Below are 16,759 nucleotides of genomic sequence, written 5' to 3'. Positions count from 1 at the left end.
TGCCCCTAGGACCCAGTAGCCAACAGGGACCTGTCTGACTTATCCACGGTTTTACTTGTCTTTCAGCTGGAGCAGACCTTCAAACATAAACCCAAGTCGTCCAGGGCACGGAGTGGATTTGTGATCCTCCCTGGAGGCTGTTGGCTCCAAATCCCAGGAATGTGTTATATGAAAAAATAAATGCCTTTTTTTGCCATCTGTGAATGAAAAAGTTCTTCATATGTTTAACTGTTTCAAGTTGCCATATGTGACATACACGCTCAACGCGCGCGCACACACACACACACACACACACATGCCTGTTTGGGGGCTGGGATCAAGTTGGTAATACAGACTGGGTTCCCTCTTTCACCCTCCATTTTTTCTTTCAAAGGGGCTAGAGGCAAAAAGCTTCCAGGTTTGTACCCACCCAGAAATAGAGCAGTTTTAATCTTCATGGGGTGGGAGGTGTGCTGAGGCTGACTTAGCCAGGGCATTTTTCTGGAATTTCAACCATCTGCTGCAATCCTCCCTTCCTATGCCAATTGTTAGCCTAAACTGCCCCTACACTGCCTCAAAATCATAAACATCTTATGACCAACACTATGGCAGAACAGGGCACAGTCCCCTTATGTTGTTTTATGAGAGGCTAGAGGGTAGAAAGAGAGGGGAGAAGGAATAAACTGGAAGGATTTGCTGAGTTCAACTCTCCCACATTAACTCTCAATAAGAGAATGAATGGACTTCTTTCAAAGACTTTTTATTTGGTCATTTGCTGAATTTATTTTGGTTGGGGGGAAAGCCTAACAAACCAGAGCTTTGCTTATTGCTTATGTTTCATTATTCATCCCACAAAGCTGTTACGGAATGAAGATGAAATCCTTAATAGTACCCACTGCAGGATCTGTTTTGATCTGACTCTCCCATGGCAACTGTCACTGAGTAAGATCCTAACCCATCAAAGCCATTATCTTTTAAATCTAAAGGCAACCCTCTTACGAAGGACCTTTTCAATGAACTCACAGGTATTGCTAAATACGTCTTCTTGTAGCAGGCAGTGAAGACTGTTGTCTGCCTACCAAGATCAATCCACAAATGTTTCTTTGGCCCACAAGGTTGATATTGATTCCATTCCCCCTGGATAGGGTTTTTATTTAGTTATGATCATATGACTCATTTTTGGCCACAGAGATATGAGGGGCTTGGGATTTCTATAAAAGGCTGTTTTGGAAGTCTTTGTTGATGTTCACTGGTAATCTGGTTCTGATCTACTTGTATGTACCTAGAGAATTGTACCTGCCCATCCCATAGGCACAGCCATGATAGCATTCTAGTCAACAAAATCTAAGATGCAGTTACATGTATCACTTCAGGCCAAAGGATTTAACAGCAGGAGCTAAACCATCCAGTCTTCTCTTCCCTTGCCACCACAAAATCTGAAGTTCTTTTTAATATAAGAGCCTCAGTTAGCCTGGGTCCATTATGGTGAGCGTGCAAGACTTTAAGACATGGAGCAAGAACAAGCAATGCACTTGTATTGTTTTAAGACACTAAGATTTGGAGGCTATTTGTCATTATGGCATAAATTTGTCCTTGTGATTGATACAGCTTTTCTTGCTCTTAAAAATAGACATGAGATGCAAGAAGGAACAGCCTCTCTTCCTACCCCAAATATGATTTGGGGGCTGATGCTGCCATCTTGCAACCACGAGAGGACAGACTCTGGATCAACTCAAGTCAGGGGAGGACACCACTGCACCAAAATGCGAGGAAACAAAGCTCTTGATTATTGAACCAGGGAATTAATCGTAGACAACTCTGTCACCAAACTTCTGTGAGATAATAATCATCTCATTGTTATGCTGCTTTTAGTCAGATTTTCTGTTACTGTCAGTCAAAAGCACTCTAACTGATACACTCCAGAGGAAGTGACTCTCTCCTACTCTATCTCCATCCATTCATCCATCCATCCATATATTCATGTGACAAACAAGTATAACGCATGCTTTTTAGGCCATGCCAGCCATGAGAAACAACACAAAACAAGAAACTCCCAGCATTTTAGTTAGAGCCATATGCAGATTTCCTGGAACTCTGGCTCCACCAAATCCCCCCAGAGGTCATCAGTGCTGTTCTTACTACTGATCACCTCCAGGAGTCCACACCGACTCTTCCAAGGCAGTGCTGGAAAACTGGAGGTCTTCTAGGGTATGAGGCCTTTCTTGAGTACTTTCAGTCCTTCTACAAATATGTTTCCTGTGGATAGGCTCTATGCTTGGCACTGCAGTGACCACAGGAAACACTACAGTCACTGCCATCAACACAGACAGGGGGGCATTAGGCAGGGAAGCAAGACAGACAAATCAACAGGCCACCTGAACATGGGGGTGCCACTGTGACCGGCAGACACCCTACAGCTTCTCCCTACCTTCTCTCTGGACACTGTTCCACCCACCGCATCTTTGGCGGATGGGAGTTGTCATGTCATGTCAAGTCAGCAGGCCATGCCAGGCCTGCATGCTCCAAACCTTCATAACCAAGGATCCTTCAGCCCTGGAAGTGACTTTTCTTTTTTAGGTCTAGACTGATGCCCTGAGATGCCTTAGAAGCTTTTCTTTAAAGCTCTACTTTGCCACATGATAGTACTGCTTTAATCATCTCTAACCAATGATTGCTTCAGGACAGACCCTGGCCTGAAAGGTGACTTCCTAAGCATCCATCACAAGGATGGGGAGGCAATCTTTATCTCCTGCCCTTGATGCCTGGCTCCAGGGCCAAAGATTCTTTCAGAGATAGCAATGGAACACATTCTCCAGAAGTAGAAGCTTAGATGGCATTTGGGGTGCAAAGTGCTTTTTAAGGAATCATAGCTGTGAGTGGAAGGCAGATAGGGCAGAATTAGGCAGAGGGAGAAGGGATCTGAGGCAGGAGTGACCGACCTCAGCCAAGACAGTGGGTGCTTTGGAGAGAGTACTGCCCGTCGGAGTGCACTGAGTTTGGCTGAAGTGGCCAGCTTCACACTACTCTGCCTTACTCAGTCATCAATGAGAGCTGTCCTGGGAGCACGTGGCCTCAAGCGAGCAGTGCTCTGCATCTTGGCTAGATGGTAACAAAAGTAACGGGGGAGTCATCTGTCCACTGTGCTGCCCACAGCTGGGTGGCAAGTCCTTCCTTGAAAGAGGATCTGGGAGGTGTATCTCTGTCCCTCCACCCAGAGGGATCTGGGAGGCATACCTCTGTCCACCGCAGCCCACCCTTTGGACCACCTGCATTCATTTCTCCATATATGTTCAGGAAACAACTTTTCCAGGATTTCCATGGACTTGTCTTCCTGAGGGGAAACTTAGAAAAGGGAAATTCACGGTCTGGTGCACTGGCTCCCGCCTGCAATCCCAGCACTTTGGAGTTTGAGGAGGGAGGATTGCTTGAGCCTAGGAGTCTGAGACCAGCCTGGGCAACATGGCAAAACCCTGTCTCTACAAAAAAAAAAAAAAAAAAATTCTTTCAAAATTTACCCAGGCTTGGTGGCAAGCCTCTGTACTCCCAGCTACTTGGGAGGCTGAGACAGGAGGATCCCTGGAACCTCGGGAAGTCAAGGTTGCAGGGAGCTACTATCTCACCACTGCACTCGGCCTAGGTGACACAGGGAGACCTTGTCTCAAAAAAAGAAAAGGAAAGGAAAATTCATCAATAATTATAGCACCCATGTGATTTTCTGGGCAGGGCAGGTGCTTTTGGGACCCACAGGCGACCATCATTGACTCCTCCTCCACTATTCAGTTTAGAGTCCACTTACTCTCAGGTCCCACCTCTGTGCACCTTTGTGGCTGGGCCCAGATCATCCTCTCCAGGGGGCCAGGGCCTCTGGTCACCATGTCCTTCACGGACCAGGGTTGCTGACCCTTTCCACTGACAGTTACAATTAGGCAAGGGAGCAAAAAAGCACCCCCTGGGTTTCTCACATATTTCTCCTGCTCCCACAGTGTAACAGTGGCCCATCCTCTGCTGATGATCAGGGTCAGTCACTCTACTGCTCCTCGTGCCCACTGGTCCCTGGATACAAGGATCTTGAAATGCGTGACCAGACAGCAGGGACATCACTAGAGCCCACAATTCTGTGTCTATTCCAATCATGGCTCGTTTCTGTTTCTGCACAAGTTGATGCCAGGTATGACCCTTGAAACTGCTCTTTGGGAGGATGGTCCCTTGACGCTCTCTTTCAAGGCCACTGCTGAGGCTATATTGAAGCTACCGTCTAGTTTTGGCTTACACCTACACACTGAGCCACCCATCTGTAAAGCAAACTCAGGTTTTCCCTCCGTTTTCAGCTGGTTACACACTATGCCCCACACACTCATAAGCAGGAGCCAAGGCAGGGCCTGTGTAACAGTGGTGGGTGCCGTGGATCTGGGCTACCTGTTCATGCAGCCTGCTTGAGTATTTGGTCCCACCTGTGTTTGATCCCAGATGTGTCTTATTGCTGGGCCTGCCTGACCGTATGATGTGGAGGGTCTACAGGACTCAAACCATGATGGGTGGTTCAGGCTGCATGGTCACTTAGTGTTCTGTGCTTAGTGTGACCAACAGTCTCAGTTTGCACAGAACTGGGGGGTTTCCTGTGACATGGGACTTCCAGTGCTAAAACCGGAAAAGCTGGGAAGATCTCAGGCAAACTGGGATGCATTGGTCAGATGCTCTGTCTTTATTAGGGCCTAGTTAATATGCCAGGAGTTCTATTTCAAAAGGTGTGTGATTCTCCTTTGAGCATAACATGGTTTAGCTGCAGAGCGTCAGAAGCATGCATTGTTATTCTCCCACTGGGGTTTGCTATACACTTGATCTTAGCCAAAAGACAGAGAAGCGATACTGGGGTTTGCCATAAATTCTTTGGAGTCATCCACCCAGATGTCCTTATTCCATGGGTCAAGGTCCCAGGTTTCCCAACCAGAGCCCTGAACTTGGGTTAACAGACCTGCCTCGGTTGCGTCAGCCACTCTGACTTAAAGTCCTGGGCGTGGTCCTTGGCTTTCTGTATCCTCCAGCTGGAGGTGATGAGAGCTTCACTGCGTGTGACCAAAGTGTCCCTATGGCTTGCAGTCCTGGCTTTCAGTTGCCTGTTGCTCATCTTCAGCTGTGCATTATCTTTTTAGAGAAGATCAATGACACTTAGCAATAGCCATCCAATCCCACTCTCTTTATGTCTGCACCTTCTTAAGTGTCAGGTGCCCTGTAGATTGCTCTCACTAGTTCGTTTCCTTCTATCAATACACCAGCCCAATTGGCAACTGACGAAAGTGTTAACAACAGGACCACCACCTGGTGCAGGGGCTGTCCGAACTCCACCTATCACCAGAAAAACAGGCCCTAATTGCCAGGCAGGTGGTGAGGGATTCAGCTTCAAACTCTGTCTTATCTCCACCAGCTTTCTCAGCCCTCCTTCTCTCAGGGCCAACTGTTGCAAGGCTGGCTCTCTAGAAGCAGTCACCGACACAGAGTTTGGGGAGCACAATATTTATTAGAGATTAATACCTGTAAACGGAAGAGGGAAGAGACAAGATTGGTCAGAGGAAGAAGGCGATCAGCAACGCAGACCCACAAAGCTTTGGCTAACCTGGCAGGGCGTTCTGGAATGAATATTCCCTTTCAGAGTCTCTTGCAGGCTGCCGTGGAAGAGCAAGACCAGCGAAGTGTCTTCTGCAGCTGAGGCGTATGCTGGAGCTGATATTGGCTGCTAACTTCACTCACTCTCTGCAGCTGGCCCTACATCCCTCTGGGAAGGAGGGTCTGCACAGCACATTTCCACGCTGACCACCTTCCCTCTCCTCAGACAACCCAGGAGACCTCATGAAACAGGGCAATGGAGGACAAATTGAGCCCTGTGTGTTCCCACTATGCGCTGAGGGGGAAGATGGCGGGGAAGACCCAAAGAATAATTGTGTGTAAATTAGAGGGTAAAAGAGAAAAGCACCACAACAATCTAAGAAGAAAAATGACAGCTTGCCCCTTTCCAGATATCTCTTCCATTATCTTTTCTTCCCATCTTTTCCAGTCCCAACTCCACAATAAGAACACTAGGACTCAGTTCCCCTAAATTTCTTGGAAAAGATCCAGATCTATCTGTATAAGTCTTTCTTTCAGATTTCTGCTGGAAATGTTCAGTCAAATCATGATTGATCTTCCCTGTATTTGAAATTAAAGCTGGAAAACAGAAATCTATTACTTTGCTATAAATGCCAGTCCAGGGAATCCCATCCCAGGCTACATTTCCCACCTACTTCCCTGACCAACTGGTACCTGCCCGCCACGGACCATCCTGCAGGGAACTGACCCATCGTGTCATCCCTTTAGTGTGAGCAGCCACAGAAATACACCAAGACCACTTTCTACAGGTCTACAACGTTGCATGCTTAAAAAGTTAAGAGCATTTAAAGTGCAAGTATTACTCTGAAAATGTTCCCTAATTAATAAATGTTCTACATTTTTATGTGAGAATGTTTAATATTTAATTTTTCAATAATTTTATCATTTATAATTTATTAAATTTATTTTGTGGCTTGTATTTATTAAAAATTGATATACTTCCTATTTCTCTTACTCCAGTGTTAGATTATTTTTATGCAAAATGAAAAAAAAAACCTGGTGCTTTTAAGTCACAGGAATTTTTTTCTTAAAGCCTCAGTTATGGCATATTAAGACTCCAATATTCTAGGCCTCCCTTATATATCTCTTCCAACATTTTCTCAATGGTTATTGCATTTTTGTAGGTCAGGGGATCAGTGACCCTTCAGAAGCAGGGTAAGATGTTTAGTTTTTTTCCAGTGAGCTGGGAGTAGAGATTATTGCAGTGCTAAGTTTCATGTCATGGGAATGGTGTGGACTTAGAGCAGTCATGGTCCACATGCCACTGAAAATTCAGAGTCAGCATGAAGATGCATTGAGTCAGGGATTGCCGGCCCTCAGAGCTGACAGCACAAATGTCTTCAGTTTCCAGTCAGGTAATACAAAAGAAGGAGATGCTAGAAGTGGAGTTGGTGGTAAATGCCTCAACCTTTTGAAACTTAATGTTTTCAAAGAAACAAAACATGATTGATGTCTGTGATCTGGATTCTGCCAGTTTGTGTCCTCTGCCAGGGAAACCTTGAGACTTTAAATGAAGTCTCAATATAGGGCAATTTGTCCTCGTAGGTGGAGGGGATGCTATTATTAAACTTCTTTCCATAGTGTGTGTTATAGGCAGTTCAAGTTGTTATTAAGGTCAGGGGGCCACAACGTGTGCTAATGGAGGGGCATACCAACATAAAATTCAGCAAGCACATAGCAGGTCCAGTTCATTCCACGCACGAATGTTTATTGAGCATTTACTATGAAAGGTGCCCGTGAGGTCAGCTGAAGAGAGAGGTTCAAGGGGTGAGAAGGGCTTGTCAATGGAGTTGGCAGCATAAGCAACAGAAGGGAAGTATGACCTTTGACACTCTGTGAGTCACCAAAACTCTATGAATAAAAGCCCGTCAAACAGGGCTGTGAAGTGCTATGATATACTGTGTTCAAAATATGATGTAAAATCATTAATATCAAAATCTACCACTCATACTTAACATTATCTTCAGATGACGCATGAACACGCCTTCTCACCACTACTGAACTAAGGGTACGGTCCACATACGTTTTATCTTTGTTTCTTGACATCCTGCACAGTCCCTTGCTCATAGTAACTCTCATAAAGACAGGCCAAATGAATTAATGTTTATACCCAGATCATCTCTAGCTTGTAGGCCACCGGAAGATAGGTTGGATGTCTTTTTAATTAACGTGTCTTCCAAGGAACCTAGAGCAATTATTTGCATTGAAGTTGCTGACCAAATGCTGGTTTCATTGAAGGGAACCCTTTGATACTCAATCCTATTTCTGATCCTCGCTCCCTCAGTGCCCTTCTCCCAACCTGGCAGTGCTGAGTGGGGTCTCCTTTGGTGCCAAACAGATCTGTCTCCTGTAATCTAACTGCTGAGAGTCTGTAGCATTTTTATATAATGCATTAAAACATTTCCTCAGCCAAGTGTTTTACACAACATAAAATATTTTTCTATGCTAATGTTTCTTTTATTGAGTTTTTTTTTTTTTACAAAAAATTATCACACATTCTACAGATATTCAGCAACACTTACTCAACTGAAACACAAAATAAGATTACAGAAACACCAAATACAGACATTCTCTCAAATTAACCAGAAAAAAACATTGTTAGTGAGGAACAAACTTCACAACATCAATGGCAGCACAGTCCTGCCTACGGTCTCTCCTGTCATATGTCATGTCGGTGGACACTCTTCAGTTGGCAGCACTGCCATGACTTTACCTGCTGACACAGCAGTTGAGACAGAGACTGAGCATTCCATGTCTCTGTTCTTAGAAGAGGGTGTATCCTATAGCTCTAGGAGTCTACAAAGGAGACAGAAACACCAACACATTGTACAGCCCAAACCAAATGAGAGCAAGGAGGATATGAATCTCTCATGGAAATTCTGCACGAGCTACTGCGTTGAGAAGAACACTCTCCAATAGAAGAAACTGGAGAGGGCCTTCACCCTGGGGAAGGACCAGAATCTGAGCAAAAGGTGGTGAAGAGCTGTCAAAGGAGAGGGGATATCAAAGGCCTGGTCACAGGGAGGAGAGTGTGAGAAGGAGGAGGAGTGAGGGAGGATGTCCAGGGAGGACATCAGTGAGGGAAGGTTCATGGTGGAGGCAGTGGGAGGGGGCCACGGGTTGCATACTGGGAAGTGAGGCCACGAGTTGCATATGGTGCTCAAGGAAGGCTTAGATTAAGTACACAAAGCTCAACTCTTTATACTTCAATTTGCAACCTCACATTACGCCAATTTCATCCCCCTGTGAGTTAGAGGCAAAGGGCCAAGAAGCCTATAGCCTTGCAGACAAGGTTAACAGCACTCGTGCATATATACATCCTGTTTGAACCTCACAAATCAGCCATGAATTAGCCACCATGGGTGTTTTTATTCCTAGTGGACCACTAAGGAGACCCAAGGTCAGGAAGTTTAAGTAGCTTGCAAAATGTTGCAATACACAGGGAGAAGGAGATCCGGGGGCTGGAATTCAGGTCTTTTGACCACTCACTCACTGGGTTGCTCTCTTATTTCCTTCATTTCTCTGTTCACATTTTACCCTCTTGGTGAAGGTTTCTCTGATTATCATGTACAAGTAGTAACCCTCACTCCACATCCAGGCTTCCTTCCCCACTTTCCCTGCCTTAACACTATGACCATCAGAAATACAAATACCTGTCTGCTTGTATATTGCCTTTTCTCCCTTTTCCCATTAAAATGTAAATGCAACACAAGCAGAACTTGTCTGTTGTATTCCCTACTGTATCCCCCAAACCTAGAACTGTGCCTGGCTGATCCTCTTTGGACTGAGGATCAGACCTTCTGAATCGTCTGCAGATTTTGTTCCAGTGCAGATTCTGATGCCTGGGATAGGGCATGTGAGGCTGCAGTCGCTGGTCTGCAGACTATTCACCATCACTTTGGCCTGTTTGGTCTTCTTTGAGCTCTGGGGTGGGTGAAAATGGCCATTGAGGAGGGCAAGCAGGGCCAGAGTGGAGGGCAATGGCTAAAGCAAATCTTCCATAGGTCCGTTCTCTCTACATTCAATAATTCCTCTATGATCTCATGTGCACCTTGCATGTGTGATGTTCCTGAACTCCAAATAGGAACTAGCATTTATCTCGCTTCTATCCCACAGCACTTTGACAAAACAGCAAGTCTCGGATTCACCAAGCCTCCTTCATGAACATTTAGGGAGCTGCTCTGTAGTTGAAAACCTGGTTTAATTCCGAACCATACCTTAAAAACAGAAAAGCCTCAAAGGTTGCAGATAAAGGAACCAAATCTCTCAAACAGGGATTTTCTGTAGGGTCTGTTTGGCAAACACGTATGCTTCTCACTTTGAGGCAGGCCATGTCAGCAGTTTAATTTAAGACATCAAATGAGAAACAATCTGTCTGGTATAACCTTTTGCCGGTGAAATGAACAGCTTCTGAGCCATCTCCCAGAGAACACTCTCATTATCCTGGTCTCCGTGACATGGGACATATTGTCTCTTTTCTTGACTTGACCTTAACACATCAGTGATGCAAAACATATTTCTAGTTTGAAAAATAGTCATCTAGAAAATAAAACCATTTTATCATCTCAACCACAGTTCTGAGCCTCAGCACTATTGAAAATGTGTTTTATTTGTACCATTGACTGCTTCCAGCCTCTTAAAAAATTAGGGAAATCTTTGTGAGCAGAGAGGTACCTTGAAAAAATTGATGCCTTTCCATTCGAAGCATAAGGTCAACAAACGAAGACGAGCAGGAACATAGACTCTGACTTGGGTCACAAAATGTTCCTTTAAAATGGGGGGTAAAGGGGGTTTTGTTTGTAACAGAGATTCCGTGATCAAAATTTAAAACATTACAAGCTCTGTAACTCCTTAAAATAGTGCAAATATTATCTACATCATGGAGAGGTTCAGTGGAATGAGGAGAGGAAAATGAGAGACCATTTAATTTAATGCAATATTTTCACAGATGAGGGTCTAGACAGTGGCCCCAGAGAGGGGGGACTTGCCCAAAATATGTAGCCTAGTTGGAAGAAGCAGGACTAGAATGCAGGTTCTCTGGTTTTCAGGCTAATGGCCTCTCTACTTCACCACTTTCTTCCCTGAAAAAAGTCTGACATGATGGCTATACCTGTATTTATTGCTACATTACTTATATGAGAGTCTCTTTGCACTTAAATTAGTTAGGATTAGCTTCAACTACTATTAATAGTGGCTATAACAAGACAAAAATCTACCTGTTGCCGAAAGAAATGTACATTGTGACTCTACATCAAATATGGGTGTTTTCACTGAAGAAGAAAAAGAATAAGGGTATTGGGAGGCAAGGAGCTACCTACCTCTGCTAGTGTAGACAGTGTGTATGTAGTACTAAAAACACCAGTGTTTGGCATCTTTAAAACCAATACATTAGGGATATGGTTCTGGCAGCTTGTATTAGACTAACCCTCCATAGATAGCAATTCAACACTTTGGTGTCAGGGGGTGGCGCGGGGGTGGGGGATGGCCTTCTTGAAGTCACTGGTGAACAACAAAAAGTGAGCAGCTATTGAAGGGGATTCGATCATTTAAAGAAAGGAGCCACACTCATTGGGTGAGATCCACTTTTATATGGCTTTTCCCTTGAGGGTATTCCCTAGTCTACAAGGTACAGGGAAGGTTAGAACCTGAGCAGAATGTTGCTATCTTACAGACTTGAAGGTCAGGGAATGGATTTGGGGTTGCCCATGAGACTGGAAATTGGGTGGGGAAAATCCTAGAAATTAAGAGACAAATCAGAATCTGCATATAAGCTTCCCACAAATCTTTTGCTGCCTCCTGTTCTGTGCATGCATGGGGGAGGTTATAGAGAGCCTAGTGGAAACAGCAATTGGAAGGCTGAAAAAATTAAAAATTTAGTTCAGCTCTGCAGATTCTGGCAAGCAAGAGCTCGGGGTTTAGGTTCCTCCAGGTAACAGGGGCTTGGCTACTATTTTTCAAATGTTTTTCTCCCCTATTCTTTTCTTCCTCTTTGTCTGGGATTCCAACTGCACATGTATTAGACTGCTTGATATGGTATCGCAGACTACTGAGGCTTTGTTCTTCCCCCACCCCCCCCCAGCTTTTTAAGAAAAATCTTCATTCTTCAGATTGGATCATTTCTATTGCTATATATTCACATTCACTGACACTTTTTTCTGCCAACTTGCATTTGCTCTTAAGCCCATATTCAATGAATTTTCTATTTCAGATATTGTACTTTTCAGTTCTAGAATTTCCTTTTTTAAAAAAAATATATAATTTCAATTTCTCTGCTGAGATTCTCCATCTGTTCACTCGTTATGACCATTTTTCCCCTCAAAGTACTTGCACATATTTATAATAGTTTCTTTAAAGTACTTGTCTATTAATTCCAACATCTAGATCATATCAGGTCTATTTCAATTGACTCTTCTTTTCTTGAAAATGGGTCAGATTTTTATTTTCCTTCCCATATCTAGTAGTTTTTTATTTATTGTACAAAGGTTTTGGAAGATATTCTGGTTTCTGTTATCTTCCTGTGTATACTGTTGATTTTTTTCCATCAGGTAATTAAATTATTGGCTGATGGTCTTAAACTTTTGAAGACTTGGTTCTCTGTGTTGTTAGAGAGAAACCACAGATAGCCAAAGAAGGATGTTTTATTCACAGTAGAGGGTCTTACACTGCTTTCATTAAATGTATTCCTATGTATTTTATGCTCTTTGATGCTGCTATAAATGTAATTTATAAATTTTTTATTTTGAAGTTGTTCATTACTAATATAGAGAAATGCAACTTGTTTTTGCACATTGTCTTTGTATCCAGTGACCTTGCTAAATTCATTTATTAGTTCTAAGTAGTTATTTGAAAATGTCTAGAATTCTTTAACCTAAAAACTTATGTCACATCTGAAGACAGTGTTATACAAGTGCTATATAAGTGACATTACTATAGATTCTACAAATATTAAAAAGATAATAAGGGATTATGTACAACTTTATGCCAATAAATTCTATAACTCAGATGCAATGAAAAACTGACACAACAGAAAACAAACAATAGAAAACTTGCCTCCAGATAAACTCCAGGCCTGTGTAGTTTCACTGGGGAATTCTTTCAAATGTCTAAGAGGTAAATTACCAATTTTACATAAACTTTTTCAGAAAATACAGAAATATTATGAGGCCATATTCTAACAAAAGAAAATAAGTGAAAGAATCTCTATGATCATGTCAATCCAATTTCAAGAAATACTAAGAAGAAAATTTTCGGGACTAAAAAAATATTAGGAGAGACTTATATAAACATGAAGTAACAAAGAACACCAGAAGTGGTAAATATGAGGATAGATATCAAAGGACTAAGAAAACATTTGACAAAATCCAACACCCATTGATAATAAAAACCATAGACAAACCAAAAATAAAAGTGAACTTTTTTAGTTTTATGAAAGTAATCTACAAGACCCTACAGCTACGATCGTACTTAACTGTGAAAGATTAAATACTTTCCTCCTAAGATCAGGAATAAGCAGGTCAGCTCTCACCATTTCTATTCAATATTGTACTGGAGGTCATAGCCAGTGCAATAAAGCAAGTAAAAAAAAGGTATAGATATTAGAAAAAATAAGCACTGTCTTCATATATGACATGTTTTTAGATTAAAGAATTCTAGACATTTTCAAATAACTACTTAGAACTAATAAGTAAATTTAGCAAGGTCACTGGATACAAAGACAATATGCAAAAACAAGTTTCCCTTCTCTATATTAGTAATAAACAACTTCAAAATAAAAAATTTGTAAATTACATTTATAGCAGCATCAAAGAACATAAAATACATAGGTATACATTTAATGAAACCAGTGCAAGACCTCTACTGTGAATAAAACATTGCTGAGAGTAATCAAAGAAGATTTTAATAATAAAGAAATAGATTTTGTTCATGGACTAGAAGACTTAATATTGCTAAGATGTCAATTATCTCTAAATTAATCTAGGCATTGAAGCACATCTCAATCAGAATTTTAATGGGTCTTTTATTTTTAAAAAAGAGATTGTTCCTAAAATGTGTATCGAAATTCAGAGGACCTAGATTAGTAAAAAAACACTTGAAAATGACTAATGTTGGAAGACTCATGCTACTGATTTAAAGGTTTGCTAGAAAGCTATAGTAATCAGGGCAGTGTGGTATTGGCATAGAATAGACAAATAAATGACTAGAACATGAAATATATCCACACATATATGGTCAACTGATTTACAAAAAAAGTTGCCAACATGATTGATTTTGGAAATATTAAACCACATTTGGGTTGTTACAAATTTTTTACTATTATAAATAAAGTACCTATACATATTTTTGCATAATGTATATCTTTTTGTAGGATATGTTTTCTTTTCTCTTGGGTAGATACCTAGGACTGGAATTCCTGAGTCATAGATATGCATATAAACTTACTTTCATTGAAAGTAATGGCAAAAACTGCAATTACTTTTGCACCAACCTAACACATGGTGCTAAAATGCAAACCTCACTTTAAGATAGAGCAAAGACAGAAACATACACTTCACAGAAGATGTAGGGATGGGTAATAAGTATATGAAAAAGGGCTTAATATCGTTAGTCATCAGGGAAAGGCAATTAAAACTACACTGAGATATAATCATGTATTTTTTAAATGGCTACATTTAAAAGACCAACAACACCAAATGTTGGTGAAGATGTAGAGTAATTGGAACTCTCTCACTCATGGTACTAGTAATAGTGGAAAATGGAACAACCACTTTAAAAACAAGTTTGCTGGTTTTTATAAAGGTCTATATTTATGTGCACATCTGTGACTCAGGAATTCCACTCCTAGGTATTTACCCAACAGAAAAGAAAACTTATATCCTACAAAAAGAGCCATGCAAAAATACACATAGCTGCTTTATTTGTAACCACTAAAAAAAATTGTAACAACCCAAATGTCTATGAAGAAGAGAATGATAAATTATGATAAATTTAGATAATGGCATACTTCTCAGCATCAATTGATACAACAAAAATCACATGAGAGAAAGAAGTCTCACAGAAATAATACATACTGTTTGATTTCATTATAAGATGTTCAATAACAAGCAAAAGAAATGTGTGATAGAAATCAGAACAATGATTACCTGTGGTGGCACGAGGAAATTAGAGAGGTTTCTGGGGGTGGTGTACACACACACACACACACATACACACATAGATTGTATTCTTTGTTTTATATATGTTGCACATCTTGTTTTGGGTGTTTATCACACAAGCCTATAGATTCATCAAAATGCAGAGAACTGTAGTATATGTGTATTTTACTATAGGTAAATTACACCTCAATTGAAAAAAGATGTTACTTTTTAAGACATTTTTTTCTATTATGTTTGTATATGTTTTGGCCTAAGTAGATGCAGTAAAAATCCTCTTAGCATGATCAGAACAGCGAGTTGGTTATTTAATTTTAAAAGCTAATTAAAAATCATTAAAAAGGTATATATGTACACACATATTTTAATACTTTATCTTTCATACAATAGCGTGTGTGTGTGTGTGTGTGTGTGTGTGTGTGTGTGTATATATATATATATATATGTGCAATCACTGCAAATCTTTTGATACATGGCCAAGGCCTTTGCTCTTTGATTTGTGTTCCACATTGTCATTCTTGTATAAACCATCTCTGTAACATATTATCTATGATTTCCAGTCTCAATTTCTTTAAAAAGGAGTAAGAAATTAAAGCATTTTTGAAGCAATATAAATGGAAAATCTTTCTAGGTTTTTATATATTTTTTCACATTCTATGTCTTATGTGCCCTACAATTAATTTGACAGATTTTTTTGTGGCTTGTCTTTCATCTAGATTTCCAAAGCATTCAACTTTGTTTTCATAGCAGAGGAATGACAACTCTCTTTTTTTTCATTCTTACTTCATTGGGTTACATGATATTCAATTAAATTACATTATCACAATAACCATACAATCTTGCATTGAGGCATGGCTCAGATCCCTGTAGCTTCTCATTTAAACTCAAGGTAATGACCTCCTTCCATACATCAAGATGTAATAAAGTCAGAAGAAGGTAAAGGGGGAAGAAAGCTTTGTCTTTTAAACTTATAAACCTTCTAAAGAGTCTCTTGCTTTCCTTTCCCTCTTTGCATAGTTTTTGCTTCAATAGCTATAATCCACAGTGAAATTATGGCAATTCTTTTAACTCTTTCCTCTCTATATTATTTCTTTCTCTGCAACATAAGGAAATTATTGGTTTAAAGGAATTTATAAACATTATAACCTAAGTGGCTGATTAACATACAAAATAACACCCAGTACTTAAATATTCAGGAGAACACAGACTAAAATCATAAGACATCACTACATGGCAATCAGAAGCAAACTGGCTATCAATGGGATCTTCCATATACTGAAAGTTAAAATGTGAATTGGTTCAACCTCTTTGACATTTTATTAGGTGATGGTATGACATCACCTAATAAAATTGAAAATGTGGAAATACTAGCAATCCATTTTTTAGGCATGTACCCTAGAGATATATGTACCTGGGTGCACTAGGACACATGTTCAAGAATCTTCTTCACAGTTGGGTTTATAATTGTCCCACCATGGAAACAAACCAAATGCTTTTCAGTAGTATAATGAATAAATAGTGGCATATCCACACAATGGAATATTATTGCTGTGGTCTGAATGTTTGTGTCCCCCAAAACTCATATGTTGAAACCCTAACCCACAAGGTGATGGTATTAGGAGATGGGGTCTTTGGAAGGTGATTAGGTGGAACTAGTGCTTCGTTGAAGAAGCCCCAGAGAGCTGCCTTGCCTCTTCCACCATGTGAGGACACAGTGAGAAGGCTCTATGAGGGGGTGAGCCCTCCCTCCCCAGACAACCCATCTGCTGAAGACTTGAGCTTGAACTTTCCAGCATCCAGAACTATGAGAAATAAATTTCTGTTGTTTTCCAACTATCCAGTTTATGGCATTTTTTATAGCAGCCTGAATGGACTAAGACAATTACATAGCAATGAAACTATATAGACTAGAGTTACACACAACAAAATAGATGGAGCCTATAAACACTATTGAGTAAAAAAATAAAGCCACAAAACAATACACACAGCAT

Source organism: Macaca thibetana, chromosome 6 (genome assembly GCF_024542745.1).
Source record: "Macaca thibetana thibetana isolate TM-01 chromosome 6, ASM2454274v1, whole genome shotgun sequence".
Taxonomy (NCBI): Eukaryota; Metazoa; Chordata; class Mammalia; order Primates; family Cercopithecidae; genus Macaca; species Macaca thibetana.
The sequence above is the reverse complement of the archived record's forward strand: the minus strand, read 5'-3'. Positions refer to the sequence as shown.